General features: G+C 41.9%; 1 long non-coding RNA gene across 2 annotated transcripts in view; it reads right to left on the reverse strand.

The window, feature by feature from the left end:
• Positions 1–13,548, reverse strand: part of LOC103348803 (uncharacterized) — an 80,961-nt gene extending 67,413 nt beyond the window's left edge. For both annotated transcript variants that reach the window (XR_517105.3, XR_007920331.2), the window contains exons 1-2: positions 13,496–13,548; positions 12,739–12,811 (exon numbers count right to left, since the gene is read on the reverse strand). This is a non-coding gene — a long non-coding RNA (uncharacterized lncRNA). The remainder of the gene's footprint in view (positions 1–12,738; positions 12,812–13,495) is intronic.
• Between the last annotated feature and the right edge of the window lie 5,098 nt (positions 13,549–18,646).

Consider the following 18,646-nt stretch of genomic DNA (forward strand, 5'->3'; position numbering starts at 1 on the left):
GAGGCACAGGCAGTCAAAGTCAAAATTAACAAATGGAATTACATCAAACTGAGTAGTTTCTGCAAGGCAAAAGAAACAGTCAGGAAAGTGAAGAGGCAACAGACAGAATGGGAGAAATTATTTGCAAACTATGCAACTGATGAAGGATTTATAACCAGAATCTACAAAGAGATCAAGAAACTCCACAACAAAACAAACCACCCAGTTAAGAGATGGGCCAAGGACTTAAACAGACATTTTTCAAAAGAAGAAATCCAAATGGCCAACAGACACATGAAAAAATGCTCAGAATCACTAGGTGTCAGGGAAATGCAAATCAAAACCACAATGAGGTGTCACCTCACCCCCATTAGAATGGCTTTCATACAGAAATCAACAAACAACAAGTGCTAGCGAGGATGTGGGGAAAAAGGTACTTTAATCCACTGTTGCTGGGAATGTAAACTGATACAGCCACTGTGGAAAACATTATGGTGATATCTCAGAAATCTGAATATAGACCTAGCATATGACCCAGCCACCCCACTCCTGGGATTTACTCAAGGGAAATGAAATCAGCAATAAATGTGTTATTTGTACCCCATGTTTATTGAAGCTTAATTCACAATAGCTAAGATATGGAATCAACCCAAATGTCCATCTACTTTAAACTGGATAAAGAAATTATGAGATAGGTACACCATGGAATACTACACAGTGGTTAAAAAAAATGAAATTCTGTCATTTGCAGCAAAATGGATGAATCTGGAAAGCATCATACTTAGTGAAATAAGCCAGTCCCAAAAGGACAAATAACGTACATTCTCTCTGACCTGTGATAACTAATAGAGCACCTAAAAGGTAATCTATAGAAGTGGAATTGACGCTTTGAGATGCAATGACTTTGAACACTCCTTGTCTTGACTGTTGAGGAGGCAGGTGTGGGTTTTTTTGTAGTATTTGTTCAACTTTTTACTTAGTATAGAGTTAATCTTATGAGTATAAAGTTAATTGAAAATAGATCTTAGTAAAAAATAAGAATGGAAATAGGAGAGTGAGAAGGAATAAGTGTGTGAGTCTGATGGGAGAGTGGGTATGGTGTCCCTAAAGTTGTATTTATGAAATACATGAAGTTCGTAAATCTTAAATAAAGGATTTCTGGGGGAAAAAGAGTATGGGGGTGGACATTAGGCCCACGATTAAATTACTGTTTGTGATGCCCACATCCCATATCCAAGTGCCTGGTTCAAGCCTCTGCCTCTCTGCTTCCAATTAGTTTCTTGCTGGTGGGAATCGTGGAAGGCAGCAGGTCATGGTTCAGGTGCTCAGCTTTCTGCCAACCAAGTGTGAGACCCAGATGGTGTTCTGAGCTCCTGGCTTTGGCATAGCCCAGCCTTGGCTGTTTTAGGAATTTGGGGACTGAACCAGCAGATAGACAATCTCTTTCTGTCTTTCTCTCAGTCTCTTTCTATGTCTTTACTTTTCAAATAAAATAAAAATAAAGAAATAAGAAGTAAAAGTAAAATCAGCCACTTCAAAAAAAAATGACTCCTGGGACCAACATTGTAGTACAGAGAGTTAAACTGCCACTTGCAATGTCAGCATTCCATATCAGAGTGCCAGTTCAAGTATCCTGCTTCTGATCCAGATACCTGCTAATGTGCCTGGGAAGGCAGAAGACAATGGCCCAAGTACTTGGGCCCCTGCCATCCATGTGGCAGACCCAGATGGAGTTCCTGGATCCTGGCGTCAGCCTGACCCAGACCTGACAGTTGTGGCCATTTGGGGAGTAAACCAGTAAATGGAAGATATCTCTCGGTATCACATTCTCTTTCTCTCTCTTCATCTCCCTGTTGTCCTGCCTTTCAAAGAAACAAATAAATCTTTTTAAAAATAAAGAAATATCATATGATACAAAATATAAAATTATAAAGAAGCCTACAAGTATTCAAACAAAAAAATGTGCCCTAGAAAAAGCAGCAGGGTTGCGGGTGGGAGGGACGTTATGGGGGGAAGCCATTGTAATCCATAAGCTGTACTTTGGAAATTTATATTCATTAAATAAAAGTTTGAAAGGAAAAAAAAATAAAAAAGAAAAAGTAAAAAAAAAAGAAAAAAAAGAAAAAGCAGCAATATATCCTCAGACTTCCTCTCTGAAATATGAGATCCTTAAAAAAAAGCAGCATCTACCCTGTATCCAGTGTTTTCCTCCCGGAGGCTCAGTACACATTAGCATGCTAAAGATTCTACAAGGTCCTGGGATGCACATGAAAAGGAATAATAGGAAACTCTGTTTGTACATGAAAACACATTGATTTCTCAAAGCGTCCATGGACAGTACTACTACTGTTTCCATTTTATAAAAAGAGCACACTGATGCACAAGGAGTTTAATACCTGCCTAAGATCACATAGTTAGGAAGGAGCAGATACTGGGATTTGAATCCAATCACTTCAGCTCCAAAATCTAAACTTTACCACATTATACTGCTTTGAAACTCTATCAAGTAAAGGATAACACCAGGTACCACATTAACAATAGTGCTATAATCAGTCCATTTGGATATCTTCTATGCAATCCTCACTATTGGCGTACGTGCTATTGCATCAGGGAAATCTTTGTGACTTCTTCCAAACTAGGTCCATCAGTCAGACTAAAACTAGGAAACGTGTGCACTCTAGATACACACAGAGAGGAGAGTTAATACTAGGAGCTCTTTACAAAGGTGATAAAAAGGTTAGGGAGACAAATAGGGGACAGTGAAGCAGCACTGAGACCAATGGGAGAAGATTGTTTGGTCTCTGGAGTAAAAGGCCAGTGGCCACAACTCATATCCCAGAGATCACTACTGTTCAGAGGAAGCCAAAGAGAGGGACTTTCTGATAGCAGCTGCAAACCCAGAGTAGAAGCAGAAGCAGCTATGTCTGGAGAGAAAGGAATGGCAGACAGAGAGGAGAAATTAGTTGGATTCTCCTCTCCTGCACCTGCCAAGCTCTACCACTGCCTCCCACTGGCTGAAGCTATAAGAAAGGCATAAGAAACTTTGGTGACATTGTCCGATGTGATGCAGGGCAGAGCAGAGGAAAAACAGTCAAGGCAGATGAACTTCCCCTGTGGAAACCCTCCCCTAGTCTTCTTCCTGCCACATGCCTTAGCTTTGGGCCAGTATGCTCAGTATTTGCCTTCCCCTTGGCAGTTCACTTTTTAAAATGCCTATCAGGAAAGAACCTGTGCAATTAGCTGATAGCCACCACTGCACTCCCACATGGACTGGATCCAGGGTTGCACAGGGCTCCCTAACAACAGGGCTGAGACTTTCTCAGGGCTGCACTTTAGTCTCAGGTTCATCTTACCCAACCCTCCTTCCTTCCTCTCTTCCTGCGAAATTGTCAGACCTGCATCGGGATCTGAGGCTCTTCCCCATGTACTCCCATTTCATTTCTCTGTTATGTCTCATACACATTTCTTCCAACAAATTTCAAGCCCTTCTAATTGCGTCTTGACATGTGCTTTTTTAGGAAACCCATGAAACTAACTTCCTGGAGAGAAGATCTTGTTCATTGCAATAGTCCCATGACCCAATGACAATTAGCGGTACTCAATATGCACTTAATGAATTATTATTTAATGTTTGAAGGGATAAATTGCTACTAACATTAAGTATTTAACAGTAAAAGTTAACCATGAACAAATTTAAAACAAGCAGTAAGTAACCAGCCTTCAGATGAGGATTCCTTGTGAGTCATCTCATGGTTTTCAGCTTGCTCACACACAAAAAAGAATTCTGTATTAGTCATTAAACTGAATAAGAGCCAAACATTCCTGGACCTGACATTTGGGAGAACTCCTACAATTCTTCCCTCGTTTCCAAATAAAGCAAACAACCTTGAAGGTAACATTTGAAAATTTTCAGATTTTCACCATTCATTAGATGCATGTATTCAAGAGATAGAGAGTGAGCAAACAATCCAAACTACATAAGGTCAAAAGACAAGATAACTAATAAGATTATTTCTGTGGTCAGGGAACTGAACACTAAAGAATACAGTTTAACTGTCCCTCTCCATGTTGGCCCCTTATTTTAGTCTCCCTTTCCTCCCCTTTCCAGAAAGGCAAACATTTAAAATATCTAAATCAAAGCTAAAACCAAGCACACAGTGTTCCAGAGTGTTAACAATTTTCTTTCATCTTATTTCAGAAAAACTGAAAGCAAGATAAGAAGATAGGGTGTCGGGAGAAATAACAGACATCATGTTAAGTGGCAACCTCTTTAAGAATGTTTCTTTTGCCACTAAGATTAACTCCTTCCTAAGAAACAGACAAACATTTCTATGGAGAAGTCTAGGTTTACTTAATGCAATGAACTAGGATTCATTTGCAGTGTCGATATTTATTATTTTTCAGGAATTATATAAAATAAGTTGAGCAACACACAGTTGTTCCCCTTTACCCATATTTTCTGCAGATTAGTAGGTAAATCTACAGGTGTGCCACTCAAGGTTTGTTTTACTGTTTTTTGTTTTTGTAGCACTACTTCAGAGGTGGTACTGTGACACCCATTGGGAGGCATAGACGTCCGGTCATTTTCTAGTTCACCGCCAGCAGACTCTGCCTCCTGGTGCTTAGCTCCATTAGGTCAGTGACAGTTACAAAATAATATTATATCATTATTTATTTACTTCACTTATGAACTAAAATGCTCCATAAAGAGAAATCATCTCTTCTGAGTAATTTGATTGCTTTAGGTACATTTAGTACAGGAAAAGAATGAAAGCTTGAGTCTCTCAGTTTACTCACCAGTTCTCAAAATAATGAATCAGATCCACAGCGCCCTCCAATGACAACTGAGTTTCCTTTTCTATGCTACCATCATTCTTTGCATTCTACGCTACCATCTCTTTGCATGTGTTTGATGTTTTGATCTATTGTAACACATATCTTTACTGATGCACAAATGAGTCCAACTTTGGTCAGTGGCAACCTGCTCAAGTCGGCCCCTAAGTTCTTTTGAAACAATCCCAGTAATCTTTTTTTCTCCCCACCACCAAACGTTATGTGAGAGAGAAAGACCTTTGATCCACTGGTTCACTCCCCAACTGCCTACAGCAGCCAGGGCTGGGCCAGGCCAAAGCCAGGGGTCTAGGTGCAGGGGGCATGGCCCAATGGTATGCTGTCTTCCTTGAGGCAGAAAAGCTTGGTATCTGTGCTTACAGGGAAACACTGAATGGGTCTGAATACACACAGAACTGGGAGGTTGATATCAAGCCTGATTATATGATTTGAAAACCCTAAGACTTCTCCTACACAAACCAGGCAGGAAAGACAGCCACCACCTGTGATGCTGGAATACCTCCCACATGGGTTCTGGTTTGAGTCTAGGCTGCTGCATTTCCAATCCAGCTCCTTGTTAATAAGCCTAGGAAAGCAGCAGAAGTTGGCCCAAGTGCTTGGGCTTCTGCACCCTCGTGGGAAACCTGGATGAAGCTCCCAGCTCCTGGCTTCTGGCTTCAGACTAGCACAGCTCTGGTCATTGTGGCCATTTGGGAAGTGAACCAGTGGATGAAAGATCTCTCTCTCTCTCTCTCTCTCTCTCTCTCTTTCTCTCTCTCTTTCTTCTCCTTTTGTCTCTGTAATTCTGCCTTTCAAATAAATAAATAAATATTTTTAAGAAACACGCAGTAAATAAGTTTACTGATTGAAAACTGATGACTCAGAGGCAAGAATGTTAATGTTCTCTTGATGTGATCTTCGGATGGTGGTATGTTTAAGACAGAGAGAGCTGGGAGTAATCTGGAAGGAGAAAGTAGGTAAATATGTATATGGAAATAAAATTGACCATAAGTTAACATTTGTTCAAGCAAAGTGATAATACATAGGGTTCATGTAATATTCTTTCTACTTAGCTATACATTTAAAATTTTCTGAAAAATCTTTCTGGAGTGGGTATTTGAACTAGTAATTAAGAATGGGTGGGTTGGGACACCCACATCCCATATCAGAGTCCCTAGGTTTGATTCCCTGTGCCACTCCTGACACCAGCTTCCTGCTAATGCGTGCTCTGGGAGGCAGCACCTGGTGGCTCTAGTAGTTGTCCCTGCCATCCATATGTGGGATCTGGGTTAAGTTCTTCACTCCCAGCTTCAGCCCAGCCTAGCCCTGACTGCTGCTGGCATTTGTGGAATGAACCAGCAAATGTAGCTGCTCTCTCTCTCTTTTTTTTTTTTCTTTGCATTTACAAAATTTGAAAGTGTTTGAAATTAAATCAGGAAGCAGAGAGACTTTAAAATAAATGTTAATTGCACATGCAGTGTTACTATTGACTACCTGTACTTATTTACTTATTTCCTGTCACCAAAAATACCATTTCAAACTTGACTTTTGACATAATATTTTTAAATTAAATTTTTTATTTAAAAGATCAATAAAACTTTCTAAAAAACTAAGATTGTGAGATGGCAAACTTGAATCTCTCCAAATCATTGCACATGATATATTCTGAGAAAACATTAATTATGTCCTAAAATCCAGTTGACCCTGTTCTTTGGATAGCTTTTTCTGGGAAACTTATTATACATTATAGTATTTCACCTGTTTCTGCAACTAATTATAATTCTTTGGTGACATAGCAGCAGGAGCCAACTGATACTTAATTCAGAAAGGAAAATGACTAGGGCTAGCATTGTGGTCTAGTGGGTTAAGTCACCACCTGAGACAATGGTATCCCATATAGGTGCCAGTTTATGTCCCAGCAGCTCCATTTCTGGTTCAGCTCCATGCTAATGAGTCTGGGAAAGTGGCTGAAGATGGCCCAAGTGCTTGGGCCCCTGCCCTCCAACAAGAGAGACCCAGATGAAGCTTCAGGCTGCTAGTTTTGATATGGTCAAGCCCTGGTCATTGCAGCCATTTAGGGAGTGAACCAGTAGATAGAAAGAGCTCTCTTTGTCTTATTTCCTCTCTGTAACTCTGCCTTTCAAATTAATAAATAAATATTTAAAGAAATTATTGGAAGGATATAGAATGCTCATAGAATGGAAGAAAAAGCTGAAGAATTGAGCTTAAGAAGGAGCAAAGAGCTGAGCAGTGGCAATTGTTGTGGGTGACATCCTAGGACAGGTGGATGACATCCTAGGACACCACCCTCAGGGGGAATGGCCTCCAGCTGCTTCTAGGCTGTCACTCTCTGCCCAAGATTATTTTTCCTGGAAGCATCAACGGCAGACATAGACCAGATTAGGGACCTCTTCCTTGGTTTTGATTGACAAGCCTGGCATAGTTCTATCAAGGAGGAGGGGTGTTCCTCTAAACTAGTTCCAGTGCTGTGTAAGGAACATTCGCTCTGGGGTCAGATTCTCCAGGTTCCAAGCCTGGATTCACCATTTCCTAGGAGTGCCATCCAGGATGAGTTCATCTCTCAGTGTCCTCATCCATAAAATACAACTAACAACAGTACCTACCTTACTGAGTTGCTACAAGGGTTAACTAAGTGAAAACATGTTATGTATCTCACAATAGTTCATGTTCTTTAAATGCTAGGTATCATTGTGCCAAAAGACGGAGTTGGGAGAAGGCAGGCTGGGCAGGTCAAATCGGTAGACGCGCTCTGATGTCTCCCTCAGTGACTTACGAGTGGCTCCTTCAGCTCTGTATCCCCCGAGCACAGCTCAGGGCCTGGTGGTTGAATGTACACAGTGGATGTTAATATTGCACCACAGTGAATATTGCCAAAAGTGTGGGCCTGGTATAGAGAAAAGCAGCACCCAACTTAACCAGGTTAGATGTGTGAGGAGGCAACAGATGAGCTAGATTAAAGAGCAAAGAAAATAGGATACTGAGAGGACACAAGATGAAGCACACTTCAGTCTGACCCCACAACTCCATGGCAACAAAAAGCAGGACATCCTTTTGAACAAAAGTCTGATAAGATGAAAGACAAAGGTACTGTAGGTACACATATATCAATTAGGTCTCTTGATTGATTACTGGAGTCCATACACTAATTTGTATATAGAATCCACAACTTTAAGGCACAGCTACAAACCGCGTGAGACTCTGTCAATAGTGACTATCGTATTTTCCATTCTGTGTGCAGCGAACTATTGATCACATATTGTGGTGGGTACTTCCCTACATACCTTTGCCAATAATATCATTTCTGAACATGAAGGGCAGAAACACATGCTATTATTATGAAGGACTACCCTGTATCTCGGGGACACTATTAACGATGGGCATTTTTATTGAAATTGAGAATGCTGTATGAACATTTATATAAAAGATGTCAGCATCCAGCCATTTCTAAATCAACATTGTAGTCCATTAATGTTAATAGACAATTTATAGGAGGCTGTGACTTCAAAGTGCTTCTTAAATGCAGGTAATTTTAGTAGCAATATACATGCAGGAATAAATATTGTCTCACACTCCATTTATGCAAAATGTAATTATATCAAATGTAATAAAATAATTTTTGTGGGAGAACATATATGAAAAATAAGTCACTGCAATAATGCTCACATTCTAAGATAAATATCAATGAAAGTGCTGGACAATTCTAAAATAGTCAGACGTGCTTTCCTTGTACAAACATTGGTTAACTCAAATATTAAGGAGAAAGTTGAGTTATAAATTATCAATCACTGGCATTTTCTGGAGAATTTGAACACTTTAGCACTTTTCTAATTATTTCTATTCCTCTACAAGAATGTCTAGTTAACGAGTTATGTCAAAGTTGTTTCATAACAGACTTCTGTGTATAAAAAGGGTCTGACGGGGGAAAACCACACTCTGGAAGCACATCCCTTTTCTACTAATTGTGTTTTATTTGAAATGGCTTTATGATCTCTGTTAAAAGAAACCCTAAATGTCAATTCTTGAATTCAGAGCAATGTTCCACAGGAAAAAAAATCCTTTAGGAAAGAGAAGAATAAAGGAGAAAGAAAGGCTTTCACACATAAAATATGCTCAGGAAATGTTTGTGGGATGAACAGTGTCAGGGATCAGAGCTTAAGCCTTCGCTGCCACTGCATTTCAAAAAATTCTGTCCAGACATCTCAGGGAAATGGCAAGGAAGACCTGACAGAAGTTTATTTGCTGCAGGGGATGAAAAATTTCCAAAGAAAAGCATCATAAGAGAATAACAGTGACCCCAAAACAAAGCTTTGATGGCTGAAGAGAGGACCCAGGCTGGCACCCACCTCTTGCCATTCCCTTCCTCAGGAAGAGAGAGAGGGATCCAGGGAGAAACAAAACTCCATACAGGTAGAGGCACCCACAGAGCTATGCTGATACAACTAAGAGATTCAACATAAAGTGGAAGAGAGGCCTCGTCCCCTACCTTGCCACCTGCCATCCTGCGGTTTGGCTCATGGGAGGGCTCTATTACGTCCCTTGTGTGCCCAGCAGAGCACACAGCCGCCTGATGGAGAGTAGCAAAAGCACATATTGGCCAACTGGGTGTCACACAGGCATACGTGGGAATCCCTGAATTAATCCAGGGGCACACAGGATGTGGTTTGAGTAACGGTCAAGGAGAGGCTGTAAAATTTGGGATGATGTCACAGAAGACTGTGATGTAACGAGACAAAGGATAACAATTGGAAATATCTGAATTAACCCTGGACAATGATCAGTGAACATTATCATTTATTCTCTGAGTTCCATGGTTGCAGGAACTCAATTTAAGCAACTCTTAAGCTCCTTGAAGATCTGCCTGAATTTTTTTTTAAATATGTATTCCGGATGGTTTCTTTCAACCATTTTAATGTCATCTTGTCCCATCATATCTGATAAGGAAAAAAATGAACTCAGGTTGACATACCCCCCACCCGAGACATAGAGATATTGAATTATCTAAGGATAGTTCTAAATACCAGCCTTTAAATGATAACTGATCTGCAAAAAGCAAGTATTGTTTCCGACATGCCATGTCACATGTCTCACTCTTCACTCTGCATTGCGCTACATCCTGCAGTGTCAGCTAACGTGGAAAGCAGCAATGCACGACATGACGGGGTGACTTAAAATTGAATGAAAGCCACTATTCAGCCTGAGCATCCATTTTATGCCATCCATTAGGAAAAATAGAAGGGCAAAGAATGAAAGGTTATTTTTCCACATTGTTTCAAATATGCTCTGCTTCCTTGAACTCTTACATTAAGTGTATCTCTCTTTTGTGGATCTTTACTCCATGATTTATTATTGTGAAAGCCAATTCAAAAAATAAATCCTATGTCATTTCCCTAATCAACTTGCACTTATACATACTGCCACCTCATTCCATAATACAGGTTTTGGCTTGCAATCATGGGCTTTTTAAGATTCTGGGGAATCTTAAAGGACCCTAGAGGGGAAAGGACCCTCCAGGCAGTATAAGTCAATCCGGTCACTGGACTGATGAGGAAACAGCAGCAAGATGTGCAAAGATTCATCCAAACTCACAGGGCTGATCAGTGAAGAGCTCCGCCTTTGCCGTCAATGGCTTTCAGTGCGGCTGTGTGGAGCACAAGCTGCTGCGATAGTACAAACAGCACACGAGACCCAACATGCTCTGATTGAAATTCAGCTGCGTTTTCATTTCTTGTCACATTTCAGTGATTTGAGAGAGTCTGCTAGTTATTTAGTCAAAAAACAAAATGTCTCTGAATCTTATGAAATATGCTGTGTAACAGACCAAAAATACGGGGCCGGTGCTGGCGTGCAGCCGGTTAAGCTGCTGCCTGCGGTGCCGGTATCCTGTGTGGGAGCTGGTTCAAGTCCCTGCTGCTCTGCTTCTCATCCAGCACCCTGCTAATGCACCTGGGAAAACAGCAAAAGATGGCCCAAAGTTCTTGGGCCCCTGCACCCACATGGGAGACCTGGAAGAAGCTCCTGGCTCCTGGCTTCACCTGTCACAGCCCTTAACCATTGTGGCCATTTAGAGAGTGAACCAGCAGATGGAAGATCTCTGTGTGTGTGTGTGTGTGTGTGTGTCCTTCTCTCACTCTGTAACTCTACCTTTCAAATAAATAAAAAGACCAAAAATAAAATTAATAGAAAGCCCAAAGAAAGCAGAGGAGTGGGTAGGGAATCTGGAGGGGAGAGGGTTCTGGTTGCTGCCTATCTGCAGTTCCTATTTCCAAAATGAGAAAACTGGGGCTCACAGACATGAGCTTGTCCAAGATGACCAGAAATCAAATAATTATCAAATATTTTCTGAGCTCTGAGCTTTTTTATTTCCAAAAAATAGCTGCTAACTCGATCTTTCACAACTTCTCAATGCCTTCCCAATTAAAAATATCTCTTTTACCAAATTCAAGGTAGTTTGTGAAAGATGATAAAAGGAGGGGAAGACAAGAAGAAGACAGTCCTACCCTAGGAAGACTCTTCGAAAATCTGGTTGTATTAAAGGAAGTGGAAGGGAGGTGCTTAAAGGGGTTTTACAAAAACCATAAATCTTGCCTTACATCTATGAGGGTAGTTTGAAAAGTCTATGGAAAATTGAATAAAGAAATCAGTTTATTTTGGTAAAAAAAAAAAATTTGAAATCCAGGCATCCGAGGGGTATTCAGAAAGTTTAATGGCAGATGCATACTCTGAAAAAAAATTAAAACTATGCATGAAGTTAAACATTTTTAGACCAAAGTAAACTCAGCTTTGAATTCCATATTTCTAAAACCTGTTTGAAGTCCCCCATATTACCAAGCCTTGAAACAACTGAATTGCTGCTTCTTGTCAGGGGTTTTTGTTCCTTGCACGTGGATTACCTTTACTAGAATCTGTGCCTGTTGCCTCGCAGGCTGCTCTCATTAATACAGCTAAATTCAGTTCTGTCTCTGCTGCTCCTCTAGACTCATCCCTGTGAAGTTCTGCCGTGACTACGATACTCATTCCTGACTTGGCTTCATTTTCAAATGTACACAAACCATTTGTTTAATAATATGCTTTCCCTTCTTGATAATAAGGGCATTTATTCAATATAAGGATGCTAGCGTTTCCCCTCTTGTCTATTGAGTGCTATCTGCAGTGACTCATGTCTCCTAGGGAACTAGACGTAGCAGTCTAGACCTGTAAATCTGAACGCTGCTCTCTAAAGCTCTCTTCACATATCTTGCCTTTCCAGTTTTCTGACCAATTGTTCTGCTCCTCTCTCAGTCTTAAAAGCACTCTGCCTAGCTTAGGAGACAGATGCAAAAGAGTCTTTGAAATAGTGGCTCTTTGGTTATTGTCCATTGACCCAAGACTGCCACTCCACGCACTAAGCTCTGATGATAACTTTAAAGCACCTTGCCCTCTTCAGTGATTTCCAAGTCTCCATTCTTCCTGGGACTGACTTTTCTTGCTGTCTTCACACAGCATCCTGAGTGTATTTCAAGTTGTACTGGGACATCTACCCCTCCTTCCTTTCTAAAGCACAGTCTTTTTTTTAACTTGAGCCAGGGGCAGGTGCTTGATGGGGCAGTTAAGACACTACTTGGGATACCTAGAGCCCACACCAGAGTGCCTGGAACCAAGCCCTAGCTCGGTTACAGATTCCAGCTTCCTGCTAATGTACAACCTGGGAGACAGCAGATCATGGCTCAAGTAATCGGGTCCCTGCCATCCACTTGGGACAAAGAGATTGAGTTCAGGCTCCTGGCTTCTGCCCTGGCACAAGGTTGTTGTGGGCAATTATGGAGTGAACAAGCAAATGGGAACTCTCTTCTGTCTGCCTGTCTCTGTCTGCCTGTCTGCCTTTAACTAAACAAATCAAGAAATTTAAAAAAATAGAAAGAGAAAAAATACTTAAGCAAATCCAAGTAGTTGTAGTTCAGCCAGTCTTAGCGCCTCCCAGATGAGATGCCATTTCTGTTTATTTCTGCATGAAGAAAAAAGAATTCAGATCTACACTGTCAGGGTTACATGTTAGAGCCTTCTTTTTCTCCTGAATGGACTTGCCTGCTCAGTCAGTTGTGCCGAGTACTGAGGTAGACGGGACACTGCCCGTTCCAGGAGCCGGGGGGGGGGGGGGGGGGGATTGAGACTACAGTGGCTAACCCAGGGACTAAGGACTTAGATGTCTTAACCTCCTAACTTTTAACATTAGGCCTGATAAGAAGAAGAGTGGTGCTAGGATCTCTGCTCTCTTCTGCTGAGCACTGGGGGCCATTTCACTGCCTCTCAGGGGAAAGAAAGGGAGGGACTTCACAGACACAGAAGTGTTGGTCACGGCCAACACTTCTGATGGAAGCCACCGTAAGGAATGCCAGCAACTACAGTGAGATTTAAGACTGCCTGTGCTCATCAGATGACTATATGGCCCTCACCCCCTCACCGTAAAGGGCAGAGTGGCCTGCAACAAAGCTGGAGTTTCCATTCCCCAGGGCGAATGCCCCTAATCCAGCGTGGCTGGGAGGCACCCGCATTTTCACCACTGCCGTTCATGGAGGGACCACTGCACACTAAAATTTGCCCCAACTTAAGGTCCCATTCAAACTCAGTGATTCATCATGGATTCTGAGGTGTGCCACGCGAGCCACAGTACCCTGAAGACTCTGCCCACCTGTGAGTCACCTGTGAGTCACTCCTTCTGTCACCAGGCATCAGGCAGTCTCTAGTCCCTGATGCACCACTGCCAACGGTGCAGGTGCCAATAAAGACAGGTGTTCCCACTGCTCCTTCGATGTCACAGTGCCCCCGTGACTGCTGACTGAGTACCTGAGGCCTTTCTCCTCCCCCCTCAACCTTTCTCCTTCCCACAGACCTTTCCTTCCTGTAACACAGGAGGGGTCTCTGCATGCTCCCGAGAGCCTTCAGAGACGACACTCCACATCCTAAAGGCCACCACATCAGGAAACCATGCTGGCAGCTGTGAGGAAGGGAAAAGGCAATGGAGCGCTTCCACTCCCTTTATCCTCTGTGCCTAAGCACACAGGAGCAAGACTGGGAGCGGAGCTGAAATTACCAGAATTTTCCATCATCAGCTAACTAGTTGTTTTGCTGCAGTCCTCATCCCAGTCCTATGTGGAAGCCTGTGCCAATTTGCATGGCTGCTATTTAAAAACAAAACCCGAAAGGTATACATATGCTCCAACATGGCTGCAATTTTAGCTGTTCAGAGAACACAGCAAGATAAATAACCATGCCATGAGAAATTACAGCATTATGTACTGCAATAAATATGACAAATGATAGGCCAGATATTCATTGGCTCATAACAGTTGGCAGGCATAACCATCTGTGGATCCAAAGTTCAAACTATTTGTTTTCTCTCCCATAGCTGCCTTGATATTTCTCCTCCTCAGCTGGAAACTCTGGCTTCTAAGGTAGCCTGGACAACCTTGTGAAGCCTTTGACTTTGTGAGGTTTTCATTAAGACATGTAGACACTGCAGCAAAAAGGCAAAACTCTGTGTGCATATGACAAAGAGAGAAAACACAACAAGAGATTTGACATCCCTTTCTTAATGCAGAGAGCTTTTTTTTTTCTTGCAAAGGATCCAAAAGCAAGAAAGGCAAACCTAAGGATAATTAAGAAAAATGATAGCGTTTGTTGCCACAGAGGAAATAAATCTTCTGTGTCTCTCGTTTATTTATTGATTAAACAAGGAACCCTACAATGGATTTAAGTTCTTGCTTTTGTCACTAGAAAGGTAACACCGAAGTCCATTATTTCATTATCTGAAATGCTAATCTATATTTCTCATTTAGAATCTAAACCCTCTGCTTGGTTGAAATCTCACAGCTTCCACCACTGATAAGAGAAAGCCTAATGAGCCCTAATGTCACCATAGCAAAACTTGCCCAATTAAACCAGCTGTTCCACAGAGAAGTACACCGTCAACTTCCATTGCAGAATCTTGACAGTTTGGAATTGAAAATCTATGCTAACAAAGATCAGAATTTTAAACAGGTGTCCGTCTAAGCATAGTTCCTGCTCTTGATTCTCCCTGCTAGGAAGCAGGGAAATTTTTCTTCAGGAAGGTGGAGAAAAAGGCTTCTCATTCTGGGAAAGATGTTAACAGAAATCTCCATAATAGGAAACTTTTCCCTCATTGCTAATCCAGCTTGGAAGGAGACAGCTATGTGAAATAGCTGATACTCTGATCATTTGGTATCTCACCTTCCAAATGAATGTTTTCGTTCTCCACCTATCAAAATAAAGCAAACTGTTCACACCCAAGTGGCTATTTTCTAAACACTTCATAGAGAAAACACAAAAACAAAAAGTCGTCAAGGCAAATTTTACAGAAATTGTAGGATTATGAGAGCTCTCCATTATCATTTCCTATCCAGGTACCACACCATCAAATTCACGTTGTCACAGTAATGCCAGTCTGTTCGGCAACATGCATTGAGCACCTGCTATGTATAAAGCAGTAGGTGAAGTTTACAGGGGCTCAGAGGACAAAGATGAGTCAGACACAGCCCCACCTTTTAAAGCTTTTGGTCCACGATGGTGAATCATTCTACCATAGAGACCGGAGTTCTGCATGAGGCACACAGACAACGCTGGTAGGGTCAAAAGAGTGACACAGTCAGCTTTGAGAACAGAACGAGTGAAGGTTTCCTTAGCAATGTCGTACTTGAAGAAAAAGTAAAGCTTAACAATGCAGATTGGGGTAAGTTGAAGGGTACCTTAGGGAGAAGGAAACACCAACAAGAGCAGGAAGGTATACAAGTGCTGGTGAGCCCAGAAGAGGGAGAAAATGTGCAGAGTTCCAAACATGTGCACAGGCACTGGGAATCATTTGTTCAAATATTAGCTGAGTACTTCTCTTAATAAATTTCTGGCATTCTCTGCTTAACAGTCCTAATCAAAAGAAACACAATCTTCACTCTCATAGAGTAATATTCTAGTTAGGGGAGACATACATTAAAAAATACAAATGTATAAGGCATCAGATTGTTTAAATTATATAAATATTGAAATTTAGAGCTTATGGAAGTGTTCATGGAAATTTCTCCGATAAGCTAAGCTTTGATCTGCAAACCTAAAGTATGAGAAGGATAGGAGTGGGTGTTTGCGCAGAAGTTAAGCACATATTCAGTATCAGAATACCTGGGTTCTAGTCCCAGCTCCACTCTCCATTCCAGCTTCCTGCTAATGTGTGTCTTGGAAGGCAGCAGGTGTTGGTGCAAGTAACTGGGTGCCTGCCACCCACGTGGGAGACCTAGATTGACTTCCTGACTCTTGGCTTTGGTCTGGCCCAGCGCTGACTGTTGTTTGTATTTCGGAGAGTTGAATCAGCAGATGGGAGATCTCTGTCTGTCTCTCTGCCTTTCAAATAAATAACATGTAAAAGTGTTTAAAAAGTTAGTAAGGATAAACTACATGTCGGTCTTGGGCAAGTGCTGTCAGGCACAGTTGAAGGAGAAACCCCAGTAGGCTGGATGGAGGCGAAGGAGGGAGATTGGACTCCAGAGAGACAGACCAGGGCCTGTCTGCCTTGTGTGGATTTTCCTTTGGGTGGGATGAGAAGACATCTGAGGATTTCAGCAGAGAGTGACCAAGCTAATGTACAAATGGGGGAGGAGTCCTCTGGCTGCTGCTTGGAGGTTGGACCACGTCGGTGCAGAGAGCATCCAAGGACCATTTAGAAGGCAAAGATGAGGAGCGGGATGTGAATGTGAGTATCATAGGGGAAAAGTTGAAAACAGCACTCATAGACACTTATTCCCTTATCCAAATGGTTCCCTCTTCATTTACCAAAGTTTAGTTACACAGTTGTAAGCTCATTTGACCTTGACAGACAATCACTTTATTCAAGATTATGAATAGCGAAGTTAGTTGGGATTATTCATAAGTTTCAGATGCACTGTCAACCTCTCTGAGCAGGAAGAGAAGTGAGCTATGACAGTGTCCAATTCATTGGAGTGAAAGCATTAATGATGCTGCCACCGTGGACTCTCTCATGCAGCATGTGGGAATTCCAGCTCTCTGCACTCATAGCTAAAATGTTCCCCGGGTTAAAGACCCAAATTTACTCCTCTATTCCTCTAGCTAAGGTGAACTATTCAAAAAGAATAATGTGGTCTGTGTGTAGAATAGCCACAGCCTATCTTCTTTCCTGGTAAATTCAGCACAAGCCTTCTCCAAGACAATAGATCAGGGACTACATGGTAGCAGGTGTTGTCTGGACTTTCAGGCTGCTGGGAAGGAGCAGAGAGTGACTGATGGCCACTGTCTCCTGGCCTGAAGATCTGTTTGCTCCACATGCTTTCATGTGACTCAAGGCTAGATAGAGCTCACCCCCTCGATCTGACTCCCTCCACCCCTCCCTCACTCCTTCAGGGCACCACCACTCGGATTTCTATTTTTCCCACATCTCTCACAGCTTCATTTTATTATTAACACAAGTGATCGTGTCATGGGAGAGGTGCTTGTTTGATGGCTTGGGCATCTCAACAGTCACGCAATTGATAAGCTCTTAACATCGCCCAGGTAAGAGGTGCGGCAGCAAGTGCCTCCCTGGGCACGGAACAGCCAGGGAAGACCGTACTTCCCAGTGCCCGCAGCAACCTCTAGGTCAGTTTCCTGCTCTGACCCAAAAATAAAAAAAGGAAGGAAAAGCATTCGCCAGCATAATGTGACGAGAAATCCTAGGTGACGCAGGTCAAGCTGGTATTTGTCGTTACTGCAAATGATGAGCTGCCAGTCCTTCCCCTACAACTGCTTCTGCTCCTCCAGGAAAAATAATTCCACAGCAGCCATTATCTTTCCAGAGCAATAGGATATGAGCATTTTTCCTCCCTAGGAGCTGATGGCCTCATTGTAAAATACGCATGACCATTACCTCTTGGGATGTGAAGTTGTTTTTGGAAAACAGCAATTATTCACATAATTCCATTCATAAAAATACTTTCAGCAGTGCTTTGCAAGTGTGAATGTATCTATGAGTCACCTGAAGAGCTTGCTAAAAATCAGATTCCGGTTCAAAGGGGCTAGGATATGGACCAAGATTCTGCACTTCTAACACTCACTGGTAAAACGGCGTTGATAGTCATCCAATCACAATTTGTTAAGTAAGACAGTCTTTGGAATTACATTTTTAATTATTCTGTGTATTGTTTTGCTTCGTAAAATATGCCAATTTCTAGTAGATTTTTATTCTGATCTATACCCTTGCTCTGTCAGAACTTGGGAGTTCTCTGGTGGCAATATTAATTTCTCAACCTTTTATGGGTACAGTGGCCACTGTATTACTGTTCCAAATGTTAGCAATATTCTTTAGCTATGACTTATGTTCTGCATTTCATTGTTAATATGTAAATCACTTTGCTGATGTACTAAAGTGGGAAATTTTTCCCTCTTTTAAAAAAATATATTTATTTGAAACAGAGTGACAGAGAGAAGTCTTCCATCCACTGGTTCAGTTTTCATATGGCTACATCAGCAGGGTTGGGCCAGGCTGAAGCCACGAGCCTAGAACTCCATTTGGGCCTCCTACACAGGTGACAGAGAACTAAGCACTTGACCCACCATCCACTGCTTTTGAGGTATATTAGCAGGAAGCTGGATCAGAAGCAGAGTAGCCAGGCCTCAAACCAGCACTCCACTACAGGATGCAGGAGTCCAAAGAGATGGTTTAACCTGCTGTGCTACAATACCCACCTCAAAATTTTCCTTCCTAACCCCTCGAAAAATTAGTAATTAAATCCTTTAGACACCCAATAAGCAAGAGTTGCATTGTTTATGAAATACTTTATTTCTT

This window comes from Oryctolagus cuniculus, chromosome 3 (assembly GCF_964237555.1).
Source record: "Oryctolagus cuniculus chromosome 3, mOryCun1.1, whole genome shotgun sequence".
In the NCBI taxonomy this organism is placed as follows: Eukaryota; Metazoa; Chordata; class Mammalia; order Lagomorpha; family Leporidae; genus Oryctolagus; species Oryctolagus cuniculus.